General features: G+C 44.5%; 1 protein-coding gene across 4 annotated transcripts in view; it reads left to right on the top strand.

The window, feature by feature from the left end:
• The window catches only part of LOC120916523 (galactoside alpha-(1,2)-fucosyltransferase 2-like), a 221,176-nt gene that overhangs the window by 92,789 nt on the left and 100,898 nt on the right, over nt 1–27,489 (top strand). For all 4 annotated transcript variants that reach the window (XR_005743992.1, XM_040327541.1, XM_040327540.1 and 1 more), the window contains exon 2: nt 24,523–24,578. The gene's annotated coding sequence lies outside the window, so the exon portion shown is untranslated. The remainder of the gene's footprint in view (nt 1–24,522; nt 24,579–27,489) is intronic.

The following is a 27,489-nucleotide window of genomic DNA, read 5'->3' as shown; positions in this document are numbered from 1 at the left end:
GCAGGAAGCTGTGAACTCAGCAGGAAGTTTGTGAAACTCTTTTGAAGTCTATAGTAGGTAAATATTATTTTTCCACAGCTTTTTACAAGGCTAAGAAGTGGTACACACATTCAGTTTTTCCCCCCCGTTTAACCCAGTTGGCTGAACAGAAAAATAAAACGGAGAGATTGCTGTACTAACTAAACTATGTTAGTGCAGCGATTTCTCTTGCTGTGCCTTTGTGGCGACCCCCCCTCTCCTCAGAGCTCACAGCCATTGGCTAGCACTGATCAGATGCTGGTTTTCCACCATGTCCCCTCCTCAAGAGCCAGTTCTGCTGAAAGGACAGCTGTACACGGTCCCAATGTCAGCCAGTTCCAGCTGCACTGGAAGATACTTGGACTGTGTGTATCTAGATTAATAGCCAGATTCAGGTAGAGATACGACGGCGTATCAGTAGATCCGCCGTCGTAACTCCGAATCTGCGCCGTCGTATATTTAAGCGTATTCTTGAGATACGCTTAAATTTTGCTAAGATACGACCGCCGGCGCCGTCGTATCTTAGCTGTCTATTTACGCTGGCCGCTAGGGGCGTGTACGCTGATTTACGCCTAGAATACGTAAATCAGCGAGATACGCCTATTCACGAACGTACGCTTGCCCGTCGCAGTAAAGATACGCCGTTTACGTAAGGCATTTTCAGGCGTAAAGATAAACCACCAAAAAGATGGCGCAGCCAATGTTAAGTATGGACGTCGGAACCGCGTCAAATTTTTCACGTTTTACGTCGTTTGCGTAAGTTTTCCGTGAATGGGGCTGGCCGTAATTTACGTTCACGTCGAAACCAATACGTCCTTGCGGCATACTTTGGAGCAATGCACACTGGGATATTCCACGGACGGCACATGCGCCGTTCGTGAAAAACGTCAATCACGTCGGGTCACAAGTTATTTACATAAAACACGCCCCCCACATTTGAATTAGGCGGGCTTACGCCAGCCTATTTACGCTACGCCGCCGCAACTTACGGAGCAAGTGCTTTGAGAATACTGCACTTGCCCGTCTAAGTTGCGGAGGCGTAGCTTAAATAGGATATGCTACGCCGGAACAAAGATACGCCCTTCTACGAGAATCTGGCCCTTACAGTATGCATAATTCTTAAACTTAGAACTGCCCCCCCCCCCCAACTTAATCACTAGTAACCCTCCTCTGCCTTCTTGTTGCCCCCCACTAGCTTTCCTTATTTTTTTTTCTCATCACAATCTCATCATATAAGCAGGTAACAATATGATGCCTCCTCATCACCTGTTTTAAAGGGGTTGTAAAGGTTAGTTTTTTATTTTCTAAATCGGTTCCTTTAAGCTAGTGCATTGTTGGTTCACTTACCTTTTCCTTCGATTTCCCTTCTAAATGTTTTCTTTGTTTGAATTTCTCACTTCCTGTTCCTCCTCAGTAAGCTGTTCTGACTGACTTTCCACCTCTCGGATGATGGGGGCAAGCTTACTGAGGAGAAACAGGAAGTGAGAATTTCAGACAAAGAAAAAAAAAACATTTAAAAGGGAAATTGAAGGAAAAGGTAAGTGAAACAACAATGCACTAGCTTAAAGCAACCTATTTAGAAAATAAAAAACAAATAGTTGATAGTGTCCCCTTAAATATTGGTGGTGGTCAGTGGTTAGTGTCCAATTAAATATTGGTGGTCAGTGGATAGTGTCCCCTTAAATATTGGTGGTCAGTGGATAGTGTCCCCTTAAATGTTGGTGGTCAGTGGATAGTGTCTCTTTAAATATTGGTGATCAGTGGATAGTGTCCCCTTAAATATTGGTGGTCAGTGGATAGTGTCCCCTTAAATGTTGGTCAGTGGTTAGTGCCCCCTTAAGTGTTGGTGGTTAGTGCCCCCTTAAATGTTTGTGGTCAGGCGTAGTGTCTGCTTAAATGTTTAGGGCCAGTGGTTAGTGTCCCCTTAAATGTTGGGGGTCGGTTGTTAGCGCCCCTTAAATGTTGGGTCAGTTAGCACCCTCTTAAATGTTAGGGGTCAGTTGTTGGTGTCCTCCTAGGCGGCGTACACACGGTCGAACATGTCCGCTGAAACTGGTCCGCGGACCAGTTTCCGCGGACATGTCCGACCGTGTGTACGGCCTAGCGGACAGGTTTCCAGCGGACAAAAGTTTCTTAGCATGCTAAGAAACTTGTCCGCTGGAAACATGTCCGTCGGACATGTCCGATGGTTAGTACACCTAATCGGACATGTCCGCTGGTTATGACGTGTAACCAGCGTCCCGAAATCCCACGCATGCGTAGAATTGATTCGACGCATGCGTGGAAGCATTGCACTTCCGTGTTTGAGAACGTCGGTGTCTTCTACGTCACCGCGTTCTCTGTCCGCGGGGATTTTGGTCTGATGGTGTGTACACACATCAGACCAAAAGCTCCCAGGAGACATGTCCGATGAATACGGTCCGCGGACCGTTTTCATCGGACATGTCTCTTCGTGTGTACGGGGCCTGAAAGGGCTCATGTTAATAGATAGGGTACTACTATAGTAAAAGTACTATGACACAGATATAATTCCTGAATTTAACACAACTTTGATTTGCAGCATAAGTAGTTTGCTAATTGAGATTGATTTATATTTCCAGAAAAGTATAGGGTTGATCTGTAGCCTAGTTTGATGGTAATTTGTTTCATTTCCAGCAGAGGGAAACATTGTTCACATAAAGAAGAAGTAACTGCAGTTTTGTTAAAGTATATTTCCACTTTTGCAGTTAAAGCGGAGTTCCACCCAAAAGTGGAACTTCTGCTTAATCCACTCCTCGCCCCCTTACATGCCACATTTGGCATGTAATTTTCTTGGGGGGGGGGGGGGGGGGCTTCAGGAGGAGTGGGTCTTCCTGTCCCACTTCCTCCTTCCGCCCAGGGACCACTAAGGCGATACACCATATGGCCTTTTAGTGGCCCCTCCCTGTAGGCGATCGCCTGGGACACGTGACAGGTCCCAGGCGATCGCCTGTCCACTCAGGGAGCGTAGCGTCGTTCGCGCATGTGCAGTGAGTGCCCGGCCGTGAAGCCGAAAGCAGTCACGGCTGGGTGCCCACAGTTGCAATGGAGGCGCCGGCGGTGAAGGGGTGGGCCGGGAACGAAGCTCCCGGCGGCACGTCGCTGGACTGTGGAACAGGTAAGTGTATGTTTATTAAAAGCCAGCAGCTACACTTTTTGTAGCTGCTGACTTTTAATACACATAAAAAAAAGGCTGGAACTCCCCTTTAAATTTGAGAACCTGTATGTGCGTTAGGTGTTCTCATTCACACAGTTTACCTACAAACAGGGCTGCTGTTAGAAATTATGGGGCCCCCGTACAGCCTACCTGACAGGGCGCCCCAAAATATATCAAAACAATATTTTCACAAACAAATACACTAAAATCCTTATTAGCGGACACAAACATAACAGAGAACCTGTGTGAATTAGCCATTTTTAAAACTTTTTTTTATATTATTTTTTAAAGAATGTTAAAATGTAATAACATTCATTTTTACAATTTGTTATTTTTTTACGAGACAGGTAAGCCAGCAGTGCCGTGGGGGCAGCACAGTGACAGGGGGCACAGAGGGGGATCAGAAGCAGGCACAACAGGGGGGGGGATCGGTGCAGAGAAGTAATTCTGTAATTGTCCCTCCATCCGACCACAATGATTCCCTCTGCTGTCCGGGCCCCCCTACAGGAGGGCTGGTGGTCCCCCCCTATCAGCGGCCCTGCTTACAAATAATTGAAATATATATATTTCTTACATTTTTAGCTGTTTCCTTGGAGCAGGTTTATGCATGTAACTCAATAGGGAGTCCAAATTCTCTCAGAATAGCTTGCAAAGTGCAATTAGAGGCAGATTCAAGGATGTGTGTTATATATATATATATATATATTTTTTTATTGCATAAACCTACAATGTACCACCCAAGCCTTAAGATCCTTAACCCTTTGCTAGGACAGACCGTGTGCACATCTAGCTTACAAATGATAATGAGAATCTTTCAGCACAGTACAGACAGGGTTGATAAAAGTATATTGAACTCTTATTTTTTTAAGTTATGCTATGTGAATTGGAAAAAGTAACACATATATAGAAGTTATTCCAATTTGGCTGCAAAAGTTGATGTACATTTTAAGTTACCAATATCCAGAGCTTTTTTTCTCAGAAAATAGGTGCAGGAACTCAACCATGACCCGTTCAGATTTCAAAAACAGTAGAAGGGTCTTAAAGGGGCATTAAATACCAGGATTGCATTGCATACAGAGTGCAGAGTTCAGGGGGTTACACACAGAGTGCAGAGCTGTCACTTGTAAACACAGAAACCAGACTTCTGTGTTTATAAGTGATTGTGGTGAGCAGGCACCAAAGGGTCTGAGCCAGAGGTGGTGGAACTGAGTTCCCCCTGAAAAAAAGCCCTGCCAACTAGTGTTGCTCACGAATATTCGCATTGCGAATATTCGACTCGAATATAGCATATTCGAGAAATCGCGCTATATTTCGAATTTCGCGGTGAATATTCGCAATTCCGAATATTCGCATTTTTTCAATTTGATTTTTAAAACAGATCAGATCCTATCGACGTCTAAAAGCATTGCTGGTATGATTAGAGACCCTGGGCCGAGTAGCTAAGCTGAGGCGATCCTTTTATGTTGCCAAATTGAAAAAAAAAAAATTGCGATTTTTCGCTATTGCGAATGCGAAAATGATTGCGAATTTTCGATAACTGTGGTAGGAGAACTCTGATTGTCTCTGATGCAAAAGGGGGGGGCTTTGTGTATGTGTATGTTATGAATATTTGTATGTTTGATATTATTATTTTTTGTAAGAAGGAAAAAATTGCGCATACCTTAAAAAATGGGAGAATACAGCAGCAACTCAAAAATGTTATACAACATAAATTAATACAAGACAGAAAATGGAGTCGCTCTACAAGAATAAAAAATATGTCTAGTGACAAGACATGTGGGCAAATTATAAAATAAGCAAGCGCAAATAACTTGTGAAATACACAGTGAAACAAATATATAAAGAAATATAGTCCCAATAATAGAAAAATAATCTTTCATAAAAATGTCTTTGATATGTGAAGTGAAAAAAAGTCCAAAGCATGCAGCATGAACGTGTTCAATCTTCAAGGTGTTTGATTGACAAACGGCTGTGACAGATGGATAGAGTAAAGAATCACCACCAATGCAAAACACTTTTTATTTTCTATTGTAAAATATCAAGAATATTCTGAGCCAATCAGAGTGCTCCTTCTGCATTTGCCGAATATTCGCAATTATTTTGTATTGTAAAATATCAAGAATATTCTAAGCCAATCAGAGTGCTCCTTCTGCATTTGCCGAATATTCGCAATTATTTTGTATTGTAAAATATCAAGAATATTCTAAGCCAATCAGAGTGCTCCTTCTGCATTTGCCGAATATTCGCAATTATTTTGTATTGTAAAATATCAAGAATATTCTGAGCCAATCAGAGTGCTCCTTCCGCATTTGCCGAATATTCGCAATTATTTTGTATTGTAAAATATCACGAATATTCTGAGCCAATCAGAGTGCTCCTACAGCATTTGTCGAAATTGCGCAATAAATATCGCATTCGCATGTTGCGATATTTCGATAAAATATCACGAATATTCTGAGCCAATCAGAGCGCTCCTCCAGCATTTCTCGAAATTGCGCAATAAATATCGCATTCGCATGTTGCGATATTTCGATAAAATATCACGAATATTCTGAGCCAATCAGAGTGCTCCTACCGCAGTTATCAAAAAAATCGCAATTATTTTCGCATTCGCAATAGCGAAAAATCGCAATCATTTAATTTCGATAAAATATCACGAATATTCGAATTTAGCGAATATATCTCGAATATTCGAATATATATTCGAGATATATCGCGAAATCGAATATGGCATATTCTGCTCAACACTACTGCCAACATCTTTTTAATTATGACATTGGAGTTTACTAAAGCCAGATCACGAACTGCTGATTTCTGACCAGTTGTTATAGACAACTTACTACAGTGTGTGTGTGTGTATATATATATATATATATATATATATATAAATGATATTGGGTCTGAGATCAAAAGTAACATTTCTGTCTTTGCAGATGACACCAAGCTATGCAGTGGAATAACGTCTTTACAGGATGTCGCCAATTTACAAGCTGACCTCAATGCTCTGTCTAATTGGGCGACTGAGTGGCAGATGAGGTTTAATGTAGATAAATGTAAAGTTATGCACTTGGGGGCTAAGAATATGCATGCATCATACATACTAGGGGGAGTACAACTGGGGGGATCTGTAGTGGAGAAGGATCTGGGGGTTTTAGTTGATCATAAGCTCAATAATGGCATGCAATGCCAAGCTGCGGTTTCCAAAGTGAGCAAAATCCTTTCTTGTATTAAGAGAGGTATGGACTCCAGAGACAGAGATATAATTTTGCCCCTGTACAAATCATTAGTAAGACCTCATCTGGAATATGCAGTTCAGTTTTGGGCACCAGTTCTCAAAAAGGATATCGGAGAACTGGAGAAAGTGCAGAGAAGGGCAACCAAACTGATAAGAGGCATGGAGGAGCTCAGCTATGAGGAAAGATTAGAGGAACTGAATTTATTCACTCTTGAGTAGAGGAGAATAAGAGGGGATATGATCAACATGTACAAATATATAAGAGGTCCATATAGTGAACTTGGTGTTGAGTTATTCACTTTACGGTCAACACTGAGGACAAGGGGGGCACTCTTTACGTCTAGAGGAAAAGAGATTTCACCTCCAAATACGGAAAGGTTTCTTCACAGTAAGAGCTGTGAAAATGTGGAACAGACTCCCTCCAGAGGTGGTTCTGGCCAGCTCAGTAGATTGCTTTAAGAAAGGCCTGGATTCTTTCCTAAATGTACATAAAATAACTGAGTACTAAGATTTGTAGGTAAAGTTGATCCAGGGTAAATCCGATTGCCTCTCGGGGGATCAGGAAGGAATTTTTTCCCCTGCTGTAGCAAATTGGATCATGCTCTGCTGGTTTTTTTTGCCTTCCTCTGGATCAACTGTGGGTATGGAGTTGGGTGTATAGGATTTTACTGTGTTTTTTATTTTGTTTTTTTATTTTTTGTGGTTGAATTGGATGGACTTGTGTCTTTTTTCAACCTGACCAACTATGTAACATATATATATATATATATATATATATATATATATTAGTGCTGTCAGTTAAACGCGTTATTAACGGCGTTAACACAAACCCATTTTAACGCCGTAAATTTTTTTATCGCGTGATTAAGGAGGTTCACCCTTTAAAACATTTTTTTTTTTTGTCAGCACGTACCTCTTAATCCCGATTTTCACCTGACGGCGATCCCGCGGGAGTGGGCGTTCCCAAGCACTGCCTGTGATTGACAGGCTTCCGAACGGCGCATACTGCGCGTCACAGGTTGCCGGAAAAACCCGAACGTCGGTGCGGCTCTTTACGGCGCATGCGCACCGACGTTCGGGTTCTGTCGGCAACCTGTGATGCGCAGTATGCGCCGTTCGGAAGCCTGTCAATCACAGGCAGTGCTTGGGAACGCCCACTCCCGCGGGATCGCCGTCAGGTGAAAATCGGGATTAAGAGGTACGTGCTGACAAAAAAAAAAAAACACCGGCATTGATTAATCGTGAGTTAACTATGACATTAATGCGATTAATCGCGATTAGAAATTTGAATCGCTTGACAGCACTAATTTATATATACATACACATAATACTGTGTATCCCTTTCCTTTCATGCCTAAGCCTATTTCTGAAATTTGGTGTTTACAAGTTAAAATCCATATTTTTTAATAGAAAATTGCTTAGAACTGGAGATTTTTAGGTACCGTAGTTTGTCGCCATTCCACGAGTGCGTGCAATTAAACAGCGGGACATGTTTGGTATCTATTTACTTGGCGTAACATCATATTTCACATTATACAAAAGAACTAGGCTAACTTTACTGTTTTTTTTTTTTTTAATTCATGAAAGTGGGCCAGATTCAGGTACATTTACGTTGCTCCGCGGCGTAACGTATCTAATTTACGTTACACCGCCGCAGGTTTACAGCGTAAGTGCCTGATTCACAAAGCTCTTACCTATAAACTTGCGGCGGTGTAACGTAAATCCGCTCGGCGCAAGCCTGCCTAATTCAAATGGGGCGGGCACCATTTAAATTAGGCGCGTTCCCGCGCCGAACGTACTGCGCATGCTCCGGCGGGAAAATTACCCGACGTGCATTGCGCTAAATGACGTCGCACGGACGTCATTTGCTTAGACGTTAAGGTAAATGGCGTCCAGCACCATTCACGGACAACTTACGCAAACGACGTGATTTTTTAAATTTCGACGCGTGAACGACGGCCATACTTAACATTGCTTAGACCACCTAGGAGGCAGCCTTAGTTTTACGCGGCGTATCTCGACGGAAACAACGTAAAGTTAGAGCGACGGGTAACGCGGACGTTCGTGAAACGCCATAGCTAGTCATTTGCATATTCTACGCCGACCGCTATGGAATCGCCACCTAGTGGCCGGCCTAGAATTGCATCCTAAGATCCGACGGTGTAATTCAATTACACCTGTTGGACCTTAGGGCTAGCTATGCGGAACTGATTCTATGAATCAGCCGCATAGTTAGGACGGGCGGATCACAGAGATACGACGGCGTATAAGGAGATACGCCGTCGTATCTCTTTTGTGAATCTGGCCCAGTGTATTTTTTCCAAAAAAGTTGCTTTTAAAACACGCTGCAAAAATACCATGTGACATAAAATATTGCAACAATTGCCATTTTATTCTCTAGATTCTCTGCTAAAAATATATATATAATGTTTGGGAGTTACAAGTTAAAATCCTTAGAAATACCGAATGTCAGAAATAGACTTAGACATGAAAGGGATAAACAGTAATAATTATATATATATACACACACACACACACACACACACTGTAGTTTGTGATCTGGCTTTAGTAAACACCAACGTCATATTTAAAAGATGGTCTTTTTTACGCTTCAAACTCTGATATTGGTAACTTAAAACGTACATCAACTTTTGCAGCCAAATTGGAATAACTGCTATATATGTGTTACTTTTTCCAATTCACATAGCATAACTTAAAAAATAAGAGTTCAATATACTATTATCAACCCTGTCTGTAGTGTGCTGAAAGATTCTCATTATCATTTGTAAGCTAGATGTGCACACTGTCTGTCCTAGCAAAGGGTTGAGCATCTTAAGGCTTGGGTGGTACATTGTAGGTTAATGCACTTAAAAAAATAACACACAACTGTCCTTGAATCTGCCTCTAATTGCACTTTGCAAGCTATTCTGAGCAAATTTGGACTCCCTATTGAGTCACATGCATAAACCTATATATATGTTTCAATTATTTGTAGGTATGCTGTGTGAATGAGAACACCTAACACACATACAGGTTCTCAAATTTAGCAGCAAAGGTGGAAATATACTCTTAACAAAACTGCAGTTACTTCTTCTCTCTTGAACTTTGTTTTATGTGAACAATGTTTCCCTCTGCTGGAAATGAAACGAATTACCATCAACCCTATACTTTTCTGGATATATAAATCAATCACAATTGGCAAACTACTTATGCTGCAAATCACAGTTGTGTTAAATTCAGGAATTATATCTGTACCATAGTACTTGTACTAGCGGTATACACTGCTCCTTTACCGCCCCAAATATGCTGCTTGCACATTTTTTATGTGTAGCGCCCTCCTACTTTCAGTACGGGCGCTACCCAAAAGTTAGTGGGGAATGGGAGGCTTAGTTTTACTCCCATTCACAAATTATGGAAATTTAGGCTGCTGTCAATTCCAGAATTTGTTCTGTAGGTCAGTCTGTGCTCCAGGGGTACGTTGACACCCCTGGGCGGCAGTTGGCGCTAGAGGGATTCTGGCAGACCCACCTGCTCCCAGCAGCCAATCAGAGGAGTTCTTCCCTTGTTGGGCATGCTGGGGGGGGATATATCTGTGGCAGCCGCTTTTGGCGGGCTCTGTTTGCGGGGCCCGAGTTCCAGGTGCGGTACCCACCTTCAGGGTACGTGCATCCATGGGCCCCGCCACCGTGTCCTGCCATTCTGAGGCTGTGTACCATGCAGAGCCTCCTCCGACTATTGAAAGGGGCCCCAGCGACTCCCCAGCGACTTGCTGGGTCCCTGCCTTCTGCTGAGAGGATCCTAGGCTGGGAGTTGTGCGATGGGGGATTGGCCCGGGAGAACCTAGAACCAGAGGTTGTCCAGGAGGCCCAGGCGAACCATCGGGGATCCGGTCACCACACCGTATAACAGGTATGCTCAAGCTGTCAGTGGGTGACATTGATTGAACTGACCGGGAGGATTTGCTCAAACTGTTTTATCACAAATCCTAAATTGTCCAGCCTGTGGCAGAGGCCTTGAGTCAGGCCTGTGGCAGAGGTCTGTTTCCTCCCAGTGATTAGTAAGTGACGCTCCGGGTGCCAGGCCTGAGATAACTGCCTGTCCGGGGGCACTTTACCCACCCTGATCGGGGTGGCGACGAATTGAGCTACACCATTGCTGAGAGCAGGCTTGGGCTTTCTGAATATCCAAGGCCTGATACTAAAAGTTCCTCTACGCTCATCAACCTTCTCTATCGTGTGTCATGTTGATGTTGGCCAGGTTGGGCCTTGGAATAAAGCATTGAAAAACTGAATTGGTGTCTGGATACTTGCTCTTTACTTACACTCACAGAAGTTTCCCCCTAGACCAAGTCAAGAAGGTAACTTAGAAAGCTGGTCCCAAAACTAATCAGCGGCTCCTTCGGGGGTGAGCGCTACATATGCATGCTGGACATTTTGTAACGTCCTGCAAGCGCGCACCACCGCAGTGTGAAAGCACTCGGGCTTTCACACTGGGACTGCAGGGGAGGTGTTTTTCAGGCACTTTACAGGTGCTAATTTTAGCCCAAAAGTGCCTGAAAAACGCCCCAGTGTGAAATGGGTCATAAGTTACTCACAAATGACAACGACTTGCTCTGAAGAAGTTAGCGGTACTTGGCTAACGAAATGTGTCAGCATGACGTTAGCACGCACGTGACGTCAATGGGATCACAGCACGCCACCAAGTGACCCCAGGAGGCAAATCTGGAGCCAGTGATACCGCGGTATATAGCGGCATTCAGGACACTACATCTTGAGGTTTATTGAGCGGAGATAGAAGTGAGAGGTGGAAGCACAGTGGAGACAGCAGAGGTGGTGAGATCTTGTGAATGTTCTGATGTGATACCAGTGGAAGTTGTCAGTGCTGCACATGTGGAGTGGCTCTTTCTTTCCTGCCCCCATAGCTCCCTCTCTACTCTTCTCCTCCTGTATAGATAAAGTCCTATTTTCCAGCAGCCTAGCCCCGGTTGAAGGACCTTTCCCAGACTGATCCCACTATTACTCAGTCTGTATCAGCCAGGTAACACCATACCTTAGTGAGCATTTGGCCCATTACAGTCGGAAATCAATTAGCCAGTTGTGACTGAATATTCTCCATTGGGCTGTTCCAATAAACTTCCAAGCTGCAAGCCAGCACCCACAATCTTACATGTGTACTGAATGCACACTTTCTTCTGTTTGGCATTAGTAACCTTTGGACTGTAATGTAATATCTAGTATGTCATTTTATGGCAATTAAAAGGGTTGTAAACCCTCATGGTTTTTCACCTTAACCCCTTCCCGACTAGCCGCCACAGTTATACTGCGGCAGGTTGGATCCCCTGGGCGATCCATTGTAGCTATAAGTCGGCTCGCTTTCAGACCACTAGGGGGCGCGCAAGCGCCGCCGGAGCCGATGCGCGTGCCCGGCAGTCGCGATGACCACCAGGCACCCGCGATCGCTCTACACAGAGACAGGATGGAGATCTGTCAATGTGTAAACAGACAGATCTGCGTGCTTACAGGGGAGTATGAACAACAATCAGTCACCTTACCCAGGCAGTCCCATCCCCCCACAGTTAGAATCACTCCGTGGACACACAGTTAACCCCTTGATCGCCCCCTACTGTTAACCCCTTCCCTGCCAGTGTCATTTATACAATAATCAGTGGGGTAGATTCAGTAACATTTGTGCAGTTTTTACGTAGGCGCAGGGCACCGTTTTTGCCCTGCGCCCCCGCAAATTTTCTGCGCTACCCTCGATTCACGGAGCAGTAGCTCCATAAATTGCATGGGCGCTCCGGCAAAATGCCCGGCGTAAACGCGCGCGATTTAAATGATCCCGTAGGGGGCGGGAATCATTTAAATTGGAAACTTTCCCGACGTGCATTGCGGCAAATGACGTCGCAAGGACGTCATTTGCTTCAAAGTGAACGTGAATGGCGGCCAGCGCCATTCACGATTCACTTACGCAAACGACGTAAAATTTAAACCTCACGACGCGGGAACGACGGGTATCCTTAGCATTGGCTGCCCCTGCTTTTAGCATGTGCAGCCTTACGCAAAAACCCGACGTACGAAAACTACGTAAACTGCGTATGCAGGGCTCGCGTAACGTTGTGAATCGGCGTTAGTATGCAATTTGCATACTATACGCTGACCACAACGGGAACGCCACCTAGCGGCCTGCGTAAGAATGCAGCCTAAGATATGAGGGCATAAGAGCCTTATGCCACGCATATCTTAGGCTGCAGTCGGCGTAACGAGCTCTCTGAATCAGGAGAAGTCGTTACGCCTGTGCAAGTAAGCAATTGCGCTGCGTAACTATGGTTACGCAGGCGCAATTGCTCTTTGAATCTGGGCCACTGCATTTTTTTTTTTTTTTTTAGCACTGATCGCTAAATGTCAATGGTCCCAAAAACTTGTCAAAACTGTCCGATCTGTCCCCCACAATGTCGCAGTCCCGCAGATCACCACCATTAATTGTAAAAAAATAATACTAATAAAAATGCCATATAGCCCCTATTTTGTAGATGCTATAACTTTTGTGCAAACCAATCAATATACGCTTATTGCGATTTATTTTTACCAAAAATATGTAGAAGTATACATATTGGCCTAAACTGAGGAAGAAATGTGTTTTTGTTTTTTAAATTGGGGATATTTATTATAGCAAAAAGTAAAAAAATATATTTTTTTTTCAGAATTGTCGCTCTTTTATTGTTTATAGAGCAAAAAATAAAAATTGCAGATGTGATTAATTACCACCAAAAGAAAGCTCTATTTGTGGGGAAAAAAGGACGTCAATTTTATTTTTGGACCAAGTAGCACGACCGCAGTGCCTAATTTAAAAAAATGGCCTGGTCATTGAGGGGGCAAATCTTCCAGAGCTGAAGTGGTTAATGCATTCTATGCATTAGGGTGAAAAACCTTCTCTCATGCTGCAGCCTCCCAGAGCCCCCGTTTTACTTACCTGAACCTGATCTTTTTCTCCCCGGGGATGAGCACACCAGCTCTAGCTGTTTTCTCGTGCCCTGATTGGATAGATTGAGAGCAGCGCAGCCATTGGCTTCCGCTGCTGTCAAACAAATCCAATGACGTGGGCTCCAGGGCTGAGCCTGCACAGGTGTCCCTAAGGAGAGTGCTTCTCAAGAAGGATCGGGGCCACTTCGTGCCTAACCGACTGCACAGTGGAGGTAAATATGAATCTTTAGCAACCCTTTAAGTTCAACCTCCTACAATCTTTGATTACAAAATCTACATTACTTGATTACAAGACCAACAAGTGTGTGTGTTTGATTGAATGGATGGGTGTGTAGGCAGCTGCAATTTCCTTACTATGACGATGTTGTATTTTTTTATGTTTTTGGATGGTCATTCACTGAATTTTTTACTGTTTTGTGATTTCAATGGTGCATTTTTTTCTACAATAAAATATAGCCCACTCATTAATATTCGCTAATGTCCTCCTGCTTCTCCTCCAATCAGGAAACGGGCCCTGAGAACCGATTGGCCAAAGAACCTTCAGCCTAGGTTCACACTGCTGCGAATTCAAAATCGCGGTAAAATGCGCAATTTTACCGCGATTTCGCGGCTGTGATTTTGCCGCGATTTTGCCGCGATTTCGGCCGCAATTTAATGTAAATCGCGGCCCGAAATCGCAAAAAGTAGTACAGGAACTACTTTTTGAAATCGCAGATGCGGCGTCGCACTGATTAGTACAGTGCCATTGCCGACAATTGCCGCCGATTTGAGATGCGATTTGACATGTCAAATCGCATCTCAAATCGTTCCAAATCGTACCCAGTGTGAACCAGGGCTAAGACTCCCAGTCAATCGGGTCTCGGGACTCCCTGTTCGGCTGGTAGGAGAAGCAACAGCCTGGCTCTTCCCTCTGCAAGCTGCAGCAGGTGGAGGGGCAGCTTTCAGGAACCTTACCCCAGATCTAGCACCACCTCCTTATGTGAGTGTATCCATATATCTACTTCTCCAGTTTGCACATGTAATAGCAATATTGCGCGATGTCTGTTTTTCCTGGTTTTTGAGAACCAATCTGTACGGAGAAGCGGAAGATTTATTGAACAATCGTATTCTGAAAAAAACAAACACCCTGAAGTCAATGTGTTCCCTGCATGTATGTGGAAAAGTGACCTTGATTGATTTATTTATTTAATTTGTTTTTATATTTGTCTCTTTGCCTTTCTTGGAAGATGAGCGTGCATTTAACACTATAGGTGGTGGTGAATGTTTATACATACATTTTAAACTAGTCACAAAGTAATTTTATTTAAGCATCAATATTTATGTTAAAGGTCACTGTGCAATATTATTAGGAGGTTGTTATTACACTATTATCATTATAATTTTATTTTTGCTGTCAGATCACTATTTGAATGGTTGCAGCTGATTTCATTTGGTATTCTTTCAATATAGACAGTTTTTGAAATCATATTAGTGCTTAATAGGGATGAGCCAAACACCCCCCTGTTCGGGTTCGCACCAGAACCTTCGAACGGACCGACCGTTTGCGTGAACATTTAGAACCCCATTGACCTCTATGGGACTCGAACATTCGATTTCAAAAGTGCTCATTTTAAAGCCTAATATGCAAGTTACTGTCGGAAAATGGGTTTGGTTCGGGTTCTTTCGCAGGTTCCTGGTTCCAGGTGTGGCACCCACCTTTAGGGTGTGCGCACATCACATACGGCGTTATGGCCTACCAGGCCGGGGCGCACGTGCTACACAGAGTTCCTGACTCTGGGCTCCTAAGGCCCGAAGCAACTGATGCTACAAAGGGGGCCCCAGTGACTTACTGGGTCCCCCATCTCTATTGAGAAGATTCCAAGCTGGGTGCTGTTTGGTGGCGGTTCGGTCTGAGGAGAACCCGGAGGCAGGTGATCCAATAGGGCTTGAACGAACCATCGGGGATCTGGGTGACCGGACACTGACAGGTTGTATTCAGACTGTCAGTCGGTGACCCCAAAAAGATACATTGGGAGGATTCGCTCTACCGTTCAAACTTTCAAGTACTAGGCCTGTGGCAGAGGTCTCATCTTTAACCCCCAAATTTAATTAGAGCCAAGTCTGTGGCAGAGACTTGTTCCTTCCCAGAAGTTCTAAGTGGCGCTCTGACTGCCAGGTTCGTGAGAGGGACCTATCCGGGGGCACTTTACCCACTTCGACGAGGAAAGAGTTGCTGTAAAAGCAGGACTGCTTTTACTTATCCATAGCCTGATTCTGCGAAGTTCATTCTTCTTTCACCAACCTGTCCTGTCTACCTCAAGTTGACATGTTGGTCGTGTTGACCGGAAAAATAAAGCATTGAAAACGTCAACCAACAGCCTGGACATTCTATTACTGCTCTCATTGCCGTCATCATCCCTAGACACATTACAGAGGTAACTTAAGTACGCCATCCCAAATTTAACCAGCGGCTCCTCCGGGGGTAGCGCTACACACACCACGTAGCTTTAGGTGCACACTGCAGAGGACACAGGCAGTACACACCACATGTGGAAACAAAGGAAAAATTACCGCGCTAAAAACAATAAAAATCACTAACAGAGCTGCAACAACAAAGTGTCATACATACACAATACAAGCAAGGAAAAAAGGAGATGTTGCGCTGGTTAAATGTGTATAACTAAACAGTAAAATTGATGTGAAATAAATTGCATAAAATTGAAGCCAATAAACCCAAAATCAATGGGAAGCTATGAAAATAAATGGAAAAACTCAGTCCCAGTATATCCGCAATAGGTATAGTTCATAATATAGTGAATAAATGATCTGGAAAAGAGCATATGCGATGACCACCACCACGAATTAATAGAAATTGGAGGCTTACCACATGGCAAGCAATAAATGCTTGCGGCTGCAAACCCCAGCCAGGGCCTTTAAGCGATCCTCACAGGGGGGGGGGGGGAGATGAATGTTGAGACCTCCAACGAATCCACGGTATTGAAGCGTGTCACAAGAAAAACACTCAATGGTGAAGTATGACAAGAACCGGCACACACATGAGGTAAAATGTGACTTATGGAACCACCACCACCAACACCCTATAATTAGGAGGCTTACCAGAGCGTATAAATAAACCAGCATGTGGCTAAAACCCTAGCCAGGGCCTTTGAAAATCCTGGGCTGTAATTATTATGTCCTAGAATCCATCTAGACCTCATGTGGAGGAGCGCTGGCACCCATAGCCTGTGAATGATAGTCTTGTTTATGCCTCTCTATGTTCCAGAAGCTTTGTGCAGGAAGTCTGCACTTGGCCACCAGGGGCCGCTGTCCTATGCTACAGACCCTCCTTCTCAAGCGCCTTTCGCCTTCGTATCCCTTTGCAGTCATTCGACTTTAAACCCCGCCTTCTCAACATGGCCACACCATGTAGCTTTAGGTGCACACTGCAAAGGACACAGGCAGTACACACACCACGTAGCTTTAGGTGCACACTGCAGAGGACACGGGCAGTACGCACACCATATAGCTTTAGGTGCACACTGCAGAGGACTCGGGCAGTACACACCACGTAGTTTAGGTGCACACTGCAGAGGACACAGGCAGTACACACCTCGTAGCTTTAGGTGCACACTGCAGAGGACACATGCAGTACACCATATGAGAATACTGCAGCTAGCACAATCACCTGCCTGCCAGTAAATTAGGAAATGCAGATCTAGCTAAACTATACAGTGTATAAATATATATACAACACCTGGGATGCATATATATCCTCTACACACTGTAACTTTAACTGACTAGCCTGCCTGCCTGCTCTATCTTCCTACTAAAAATTACACTCTCTCTCTATCTCTCTGTCTTCTCTCTATTAACCACCGCAACAGACTACACAAGGCCGACCTGCAGGCGGCCTTTTATAGTGTGGGGTGTGTACTAAACCTCCTGAGCCATAATTGGCCAAAGCCACCCTGGCTTTGGCCAATTATGGCTCTCCGTTTATTGCAAGCTGTGATTGGCCAAGCATGCGGGTCATAGTGCATGCTTGGCCAATCATCAGCCAGCAATGCACTGCGAAGCCGCAGTGAATTATGGGCCGTGAAACGCAACTCAAATTTGGCGCGAATGGCCCAAAACGTTTGTAATTCGACGAACGATCGAACATACGATGTTCGAGTCGAACATGAGTTCGACTCGAATACGAAGCTCATCCCTAGTGCTTAAGTTATTCACACTTGATTTTAATCACTGATAAAACACAGCATGCTGTTTGTACCCAATCGATCAACTTGGTACATTCAACCTGCCCATACTCTGTTCGAATCTCTAACGGTTCAGAAGGAACTGGCTGAGATTTGAACCATTTATGGCCTGCCCTAGGAGTTAAAAGGGGGATGGGGGCATATTTAAGAGTAGACCCTGGATTTTCACTTTGTATTAACCACTTAAGCCCCGGACCATTATGCAGCTTTTTGCGATTCGGAACTGCATCGCTTTAACTGACAATTGCGTCATTTTTTCCCCACAAATAGAGCTTTCTTTTGGTGGTATTTGATCATCTTTGTGGTTTTTAGTTTTTGCGCTATAAACAAAAATAGAGCGAGAATTTTTAAAGAAAATCAATATTTTTTACTTTTTGCTATAATAAATATCCCCAAAAAATATATAAAAAAAGATGATTTTTTTCCTCAGTTTAGGCCGATACGTATTCTACTACATATTTTTGGAAAAAAAATATCGCAATAAGCGTTTATAGATTGGTTTGCACAAAAGTTATAGCGTCTACGAAATAGGGGATAGTTTTATTGCATTTTTATTAATATTTATTTTTACTAGTAATGGCAGCGATCAGTGATTTTTATCGTGACTGCAACATTATGGCGGACACATTGGACACTTTTGACACTATTTTGGGACCATTGTCATTTATACAGCGAACAGTGCTATAAAAATGCTCTGTTTACTGTAAAAATGACACTGGCAGTGAAGGGGTTAACTTGTAGGTGGCGCTAAAGGGGTTAAGTGTGAGCTAATTTGTGTTTCTTACTGTAGGGGGACATGGTTGGGCGTGTGACGTCGCTGATCATCGTTCCCTATGACAGGGAACAGACGATCAGTGACAGGCTCACTAGGAAGCAAAGGGAGAGGTTTGTTTACACTTACCTCTCCCTGTTCTTCCTCTTTGTGACCCAATCGTGGGACACTGGCAGTGATCTGGCTCTTGGGTCCCGCGGGCGTGGTCACGGAGGACAGGACCGGGTCACGAGCGCGCCGCCGCGCTCGCGACCCACAGCTGGGCTTCTTAAAGGGGATGTACCTGTCCATAGGCGCCGTCCCATTCTGCCAAGGTAAATAGTCGTGCGGCGGTCATTAGGGGGTTAACCTACATGGTTAAGGAGATATTTGCAAGAAAGACTGCACCGTTGTCTGCGGCGCATGCATGCCATATACAGCGGCACAGGTGCACTAAATGTGGCGTTTCTGAATGGGACCATACCGTCCCTGATTGCTCCCGTGACGTCATTGCGGCGCCGGCCAGTCACAGCCCTGGAGTCGCAATACAAGGAAGTGAGATGGCGGTGGAGGAAATGAACGAGGGCAGCTCCGCGGGTCAGTAATTCATAATGAGCAAGTATGCCATGCTCATTATGCCTTTTTTTTTGCAGGGTGTATTTTATTTTTGTTTTGTTTTACAAAGATGTAAAGGGGCATGGCTGGATCTAGGGTGGGCTATGCCCTCTTTGTGCCAGATTACAGCTACACCCCCAACCCCCCCAACCCCAAAGCCAGCAGCCCTCCCTGTCTCCACCCCGACCGCTGAACTTCTCTCAGGGCCGATGTTTTGTCAGAATAGCGAACCCGTCAGATTAGGTAACAGAAGGGACGTTCCGTCAGCTGCGAATGCGTTCCACTGCTACCAGGTTTGTTAATCTGACAGAAACCTGCAGTCAGAAGGCGGCAGCGGACATCTTACTACACCTAGTTAAATCTTGAATTTCGGAGTAATTTTAGTAACAAACTGAACATATATAAATAACTATAGTATATTGACATCTGTGATGCTGTTTGGCTGTTACATTTTGAAAGCCTAAAGGTTTAGCGCTGAGTAGTATGAGGTGTACCAACATGGCCTCCGCCACCTTCCTACTGCCGGTGTCCAGCTTCTTTCAAAATGTAACATCCAAACTGCATCACTGATGTCAATATACTATATTTATTGTCCCTGATTTTGAACAAAGTCCCTCAGTAATAAGGAATAGTGGTGGTAAAAAAAAAGCACTTGTGTTTTTCTTCTTTTTTTTTTTTTGTAGAATGCTCCTTTTAAGGGGGCATGAAAGGGGTGTGTTCTATGTCTACATACTTTTGCTTATAGTTGTCCCTCGTTCCCATCTCAAAAAGTTGTGAGGTACGCACAGGCACAGCAATATATCGTTGAATCAAAGTGAATCTTCTCCACGATCACAGAACTGTCACTGCACACAGCTTTATTTACTGCTAAGCAGACTGCGTATCTGAATTTTTATGCGTGACATTGTATAACAGATGTACTATCCCTTATTGCCAGACCCACATCATTACTCCAATAACCCATACCATTGCCCATTAAACGAGACCACACTAAGAGTAAATATTGGCCGTAGCAGCCTCTTTTATTAACCTATTAAATTTAACATTAACATATCCGTAAAAAACATCTGTTACCAAGAAAAACCCATATTCCTTACCAGTGTTGGTCTTTGGCGGAAACCTCCACATACCATCTGTTCAATCTGGCACTGTGGTACCTTTAAATATGTTAATAGACCTCTAGCCGACATGCTGGCTCTGAGGCAACCCACTGACTGCTGTGCACCTGTTAACCAACTTCCAGCTAAAGTCCAGGCGTCTCAAACTGGCGGCCCTCCAGCTGTTGCAAAACTACAAGTCCAATGAAGCCTCGTACACACGGCCGAGGAACTCGACGTGCCAAACACATCGAGTTCCTCGGCCAGTTCAGCCCTGAAGCCGCCGAGGAGCTCGGCGGGGCGAGAGCTCCCATTGAACAACGAGGAAATAGAGAACATGTTCTCTATTTCCTCGCCGAGCTCCTCGTCGGCTTCCTCGGCCGAAAGTGTACACACGACCAGTTTCCTCGGCAGAATTCAGCCAGAAACTCGGTCGGAAGCTGAATTCTGCCGAGGAAACTGGTCGTGTGTACGAGGCCTGAGGCATTGCAAGAATGACAGTTACCAGCATGACTCCCACAGGCAGAGGCATGATGGGACTTGTAGTTTTACAACAGCTGGAGGGCCACCAGTTTGAGACCCTTGAGCTAAAACAATGTTAACTGGAATACCACTGTAGCTGCTTTTGTTTGTTTAGTCCATTACTCTGCCTTTTAACCCCAATGAACTGTCCCAGACCCTCTGGCACACCTAGCAATGTGATTAATGGAATAACTCAGCAGGAATACACAACACAGGTTCTTCTTGTAGTTTACTTAAAGAAAAGTAAAATTCAGGGTAACATTAGTCAGCCAGGACCTGTGTAAGTACCCAGGATTTGGTTGAAACAGTTTAACCACCTGAGGCCCGCGCTATAGCCGAATGACGGCTACAGCGCGGACCTGAAAATCCAACTGGACGTCAATTGACGTCCGCCCCTTTTCCTCGTTTCTCCCGAGCGCGCAGCGGGGAAACTCTGTGCTGGGCGTGTCCCTTGGACACAGCCAATCACAGATCGCCGTGAACGGCCAATCGGAGTGGCCGTTTGGTAGAGGACCTGTGCGGCCAATGAGAGATGATCTCATATGTAAACATACGAGATCATTTCTCATTGCCGGCTCTCACAGAGACAGCGGTGCTGTCAGGGAGAGAGGAGACCGATCTGTGTCTCTTGTACATAGAGTCACAGATCGGTCACCTCCCCCAGTCGCCCCCCTTCCCCCACAGTTAGAACACTATTCAGGGTACACATTTAACCCCTTCCTCACCCCCTAGTGTTAACCCCTTCAATGCCAGTGACATTTATACAGTAATTAGTGCATATTTATAGCACTGATCGCAGTATAAATGTGAATGGTGCCAAAAATGTGTCAAAAATGTCCGATGTGTCCGCCATAATGTCGCAGTCCCAATAAAAATCGCAGATCACTGCCATTACTAGTAAAAAAAAATAATAAAAAAAAAAATTCTGTCCCCTATTTTGTAGGCGCTATAACTTTTGCGCAAACCAGTCGCTTATTGCGATTTTTTTTTTTACCAAAAATATGTAGAAGAATATGTTTGGGCCTAGACTGAAAAAAATGTTTTTAAAAAAAAAAAAAATTGGGATATTTATTATAGCAACAAGTAAAAAATATTGTATTTTTTTTCAAAATTGTCGCTCTTTTTTGTTTATAGCGCAAAAATTTAAAACCGCAGAGGTGATCAAATACCACCAAATAAAAGCTCTATTTGTGGTGAAAAAAGGACATCAATTTTGTTTGGGAGCCACGTGGCACGACCGCGCAATTGTCAGTTAAAGCGACGCAGTGCCGGAAGCTGAAATTTCACCTGGGCAGGAGGGGGGTATATGTGCCCAGTAAGCAAGTGGTTAAAGAAAACAGTCAGGAACACTATGCAAACAACAAAGAGAGCCAAAGAGAAGACTGCAGATAAACAAGTAAAACCCATGTAGGAGGATTTGTTTCATCTGTGTCTCACCTGAGGCCAGTCACTTCACTGTGTATGTGATAGGGTTTATAACCACTTTAAAGAGTGACTTGATGGACCCTGATGTAAGGAAGGAATGGGGGGTCTCTGGGGACCCTGATGTAAGAGAGAATACCTTTATTTTATTAAAAAATCAATTTAAACGAGCACTAAACATGAGCACTCTATTAAAAACAAGCAGCCACCAGGTCTCCACATATATTATAATGTAGCCTGTATATTCTTTGTATGTGTACACATAACGTGATACATAATTTCAGAGACTACCAGCTTTAAATCAAAAAAAGATTCAAGCTGACTGCTGTATCTTATATGGGATGGTATATTACATAGGCGTGCCCACGGGGTGTGCCCAGGCACACCCTAATCATCCCTGTGCTCGGTCTGTGCTTTAACACCTTTTGCTAGTGCTGACTGCCTGCAACATGTCTGTCCCTGTGTAGCTCACAGTCACCACCACTGCGGTCGGTCCAGGCCAGCAAAAACAGCAGTGCTGCGAGTGGGAGGTGATTAAGCAGGGAACTAGGGACCACAGCCGCGGAGTAATCCATCCGCACCGGCAAAGTAATCTACAGCTACACTCCGCCCCCCCCTCTCTTTCCCCCTTTGAAGCAGCGGACTAGTGGAGCATAAATAGCGGCAGGCGAGTGGCTGTAGCCAGCTAGATCGAGGTGAGCGCTGCAGTGAGAGCCAGTGCCCTCTCCCTGCTCTGCCTTGCAGGAATAACCAAGAGCAGATAATGAACTCTGCCTGACTTAGAGAGCCATCTTGCTCGGGAGTCAGGTTGCAAGTTCTCAGTGTCCGCTTGGTCCTGTCCATTCTCCCAGCCCCTCCCTCACTCCACTTACTGTCCAATACCACACTCCACCTCCCATTTGTGTCCACCCAACCCCGCCCACAGTCCAACCCCATGCATGCAATGCCTGCAATGAGCTGTGATTGGAGTTTGTGAGAAGCTGGGCGGGAGATATGAAACAATGGCTGCTATAGCTGCATCAGCCACCTAAAGGGAAACCATCCTGAGAGGAGGGAGGCATAATTGGTTAGTGAAACTTTTGCACACAGAACAAAACCCGTCTCCCCCCCACCACCTTTTGCACTGCACCCCCTCCTGCCTCCATCTCTCCATTCTCTCTCCCCTTCTCACTTCCTCCTCTCCCCCCCCCTCTCATCTCTTTCTCCCCCCTCTCTCTCTCCCCCTCCTCTCTCTCTTTCTCCCCCTCTCTCTCTTCCTCCCCCCTCTCTCTCTCTTCCTCCCCCTCTCTCTCTCTCTCCCCCCCTCTCCTTTTCTCCCCTCTCTCTCCCCCTCTCCCCCCCTCTCTCTCTCTTTCTCCCCCTCTCTCTCTCTTTCTCCCCCTCTCTCTCTCATCCTCTCTCCCCCCTCTCTCCTTCCCCCCTCTCCCTCTTTCTCCCTCCTCTCTCTTTCTCCCTCCTCTCTTTCACTATATGGACCACATAAGTGGTCCATATAGTGAACTTGGTGTTGAGTTATTCACTTTAAGGTCATCAAAGAGGACAAGGGTGGCACTGTTTAAGTCTAGAGAAAAAAGATTTCATTTCCAAATACGGAAAGGTTTCTTCACAGTACGAGCTGTGAAAATGTGGAATAGACTCCCTCCAGAGGTGGTTCTGGCCAGCTCAGTAGATTGCTTTAAAACGGGCCTGGATTCTTTCCTAAATGTACATATAACTGGGTACTAACATTTATAGGTAAAGTTGATTCAGGGATAATCCGATTGCCTCTTGGGGGGGGGGGGGGGATCAGCAGGGAATGTTTTCCCTGCTGTAGCAAACTGGGTCAAGCTTGCTTTGCTGGGGTTTTTAACCTTCCTCTGGATCAACTCTGTGAGTAAAGGATTGTGTATATGGGTTGTATGATTTTGTATTTATTTTTTGGTTGAGCTAGATGGACTTGTGTCTATTTTCAACCTGACTAACTATGTACAAACAAGCCAAAGTAGCTCCTGCACCATTTTTGACCAATGAGCCAAATCACAAGCGTGATGTGCATTTTCACATGTGTCTGACAGCGTGGGCTAAAAACGCACAATTCTATCTGCATTACAGGAATGTCTAGGTGTGAATGCAGCCTGAGACTCATGCAAATATTAAAAAAGTGATTGTTTGAGAACAACCCAGCATGTATGTATGTAACCTCCATACACTTTGCAAAAACATGCATCCATTATCTCTGTTTTTATGACAAGCAGGTTTTGTAGGTTCTCTTTTTCCTGGTTGGCAGAGTTTGTTGCCTATATTTTGCATCAGAAAATTTTCGTATCCCTTACTACCACCGGCCTAGCTGGTTTTAATCTGATAGTAATCTGAGTAGTTTGTATTTTTTTCCTTAAACCCCAACACCACATTCTAACAGTATTTGATGTAATAACATGCACACCCAACAGCATTTTTCTAATAGTGTCAATGTGGTTTTCCTTTCTATAGAGCTCCACAGTTGATTTTGACAAGTGTGTGATGAGGCTAATCTGTTGAAGGTTATGGTAAGTATTACTTAAAAAAAAATAACTTAAGTCTTTGTATTGTGTATAACACAGTTTAACTATACATTTTTATTCCTAAAATATATTTGCACAGTATCAACCTTGACCTTTTTTTTATTTGTAGCGCCTGTGTACTTTATAGTACTGGTGCTAGTTAAATTTAAGGGTAAGATCAGAGTGTAGTTAAGCTCTGATCCAGATTGTTAAATACAAAACAGGGTCTCTGTCTCAGCTTGGCTGTGCTGTGGGCTTATTCTGTTGTACTGGGGTGTTCTTCCAGCCCCGGTGCTGCAGGTGGCAGCAGTGGAGTCAAGGTTTAGGTGCTCTTTCCCAGCAGCCAATCAGGAGGGTTTGTCCTCGCTGTGCATGGTGGGGAGGGGTATTTATGAGGCAGACACCATTTGGTCTGGGTCTTCTTCGTCCAGTGTGGCACCCACCTTTAGGGTGGCCACACCACGGCGCCCCGGCGCTATGGCCTACCTGGCCAGGGGGCATGCGTGCCACGCGGTGTCCCTGGTTCTGGGACCATGCTGGCCCGGAGCATATGAACAGCAACGGGGACCCAGTGAGTGACTGGGTTCCCACCTTTGAGAATCCCAAGCTGTACTGCTGTTCGGTGGGGAGTCAGTCCGAGGAGCGCCATTGAGAGGCTGGCTGTCCAAAAGGGCCTGGACAAACCACCGGGGATCGAGGAAGCTGGACACTGAGGGATTATTCACCTGTCAGTTGGTACCTGGGCGACAAGTTGAAGGAGATCCAGGCGTAACTAATCTAAGGAGGGATATCTCCAAGAATCCAATCCAGAGAGGACCTGTGGCAGAGGTATCTTTCTGAGGCTCACCGAGGGGAGTCTGTGGCAGGGACTCTTTCTCAAGTTCAAGTTCACTAAGGAGGGTCTGTGGCAGAGACTTTATCCTACAATTAAACAAAGAAGGACAAAGGTGGGACTTTAGTTGAGGCATGCACCCAAGGTGATTAACGTTGACAATTGAATATGGCAGGTAACTGATCCAGTAGAACTAAACACATAACATGAAAGCATTGCATAACAACAATTGACAGTCAGTTATTTAATAGTGTAAAAATATAACAGATACAATAATAGCATGATAACCCTGGTACAATAGTCAAAGAATTTGATATTGCATAAATCCCAACAATTCATAGTATCAATAATAGAGATAAAATAACATGATTAGTTCATACTAGAAACAATAAAAAGAAGCCAATTCATTGGAATATATGATATATAAATATAATCTTGATACGTTGGTACAGTCCAATTGGTATAGAAAGAAATGGTTGGTAATTAAAATGTCATATATTGACCAAGGGGGCATCTATTGGCTCCAAGTAATATATAATTAGTTCATAATATAGACATTGTACAAAACCAAATTAATTAAAATGTCTCTGTAATAATTATAGCCATGATTGAATGATAAATAAATTAAATTATATATAAAATGATAGGTGATACAGTAGCAGCGAGTATGAAGGGGGGCATCTATTGGCTCAATGCGTTTCGTGGCTAATGCCACTCTTCAGGAGCAAGGTATGAAGTAGAAGTCTGTAGATATTAAAACAATATCATTTTAGGTAAAGATATATACAGTATGGTAGATCCAGTTATGGAGAAAGGAGAAAGATTGAGTAGTAAGGTACTTACAGATATGTCAATGATTATGGGCATAGGCTAGGAGGGCAGAAAGGTGGCGGAGAAGGTGACAATTAAGGTCTGTAGGAGTTCAGTTTTACAGTCCCCTCCACACCGCTACCCACGGTGTGTCTTTCTGATCATGTTGCTGCTATACACTAGGATATGACTTGGATGGGCGAATCGTTCTAGGCTGGCTTGTCCAGTCCCGGGAGCTGTGATGCGCCCTTGGGGCCCGCCCCTCCTCCTCTCTCCCATTTCTTTTGGGTATGTGAAGTGTCGGGGCGGACGCCCAATTACTCATCGACGGAACGTTTCCGACGCCGTGCTCGCTGCGACACTATGTGTGACATCAGTGCGCCGACGCTGTTGATATCTGGCGTCCTCCACGAGGTGGCTAGCATGGGACGGCGGGCATCATCTGCTGCCCCACTGCTTATACGCCACCTCCTCTCTTTGGATGACCCACGTGCCGTTGGTGAACCACCCCCTAACCACAGCGAGTATTTATACTACTTCCAGTGTAGTCTCTCCCCATATGGCGGTTATCCTCGTGGCCTTGGTTGCTCCCTGGCATTCATCTGTTTACCTTCAGGTATTCCTTTACCCTGTCCTACTATTCACCACTTATCCACACTAGGCTCCAATTTCCCAACCCCTCTCTGTTTTTGGCATATCACCCCAGTCTTGGGGTCCATTTACAGTCCCTTCACTATTTTTGTTATCACATTGGGGCCGACTGTACTTTACCTACACTTCCTCGTCACACCTTTATATATTTATATATTTTTTCACCCATTGACTTATGCCATATTACATTATCTTGTTTATAGTTACACTGTTCACTTCTTAGCTATTTTCAGCATACACTTTCATCTTTACAGATGATTACATCCATGTGAGATATACCAACAACCATGTATCCATGAGGCCGCCACATGGGATTTTTAGCTCTCCACTGGATATTTCATCAGTGTGGCGGGGTCAGTCCACCTCAGCTCCCGGGGGCTGTCACCTTCCCAGCCACCTTTCTGCCCGCCTAGGCTATGCCCATAGTCATTGACATATCTGTAAGTACCTTGGGGAATAGTTACTACTCTATCTCTTTCTCCTTTCTCCATAACTGGATCTACTATATATATCTTTACCTAAAATTATATTGTTTTAATATCTACAGACTTCTACTTCATACCTTGCTCCTGAAGAGTGGCAGTAGCCACGAAACGCATTGAGCCAATAGATGCCCCCTTCCAG

This window comes from Rana temporaria, chromosome 10 (genome assembly GCF_905171775.1).
Source record: "Rana temporaria chromosome 10, aRanTem1.1, whole genome shotgun sequence".
Lineage (NCBI taxonomy): Eukaryota > Metazoa > Chordata > Amphibia > Anura > Ranidae > Rana > Rana temporaria.
The sequence above is the reverse complement of the archived record's forward strand: the minus strand, read 5'-3'. Positions and strand labels throughout refer to the sequence as shown.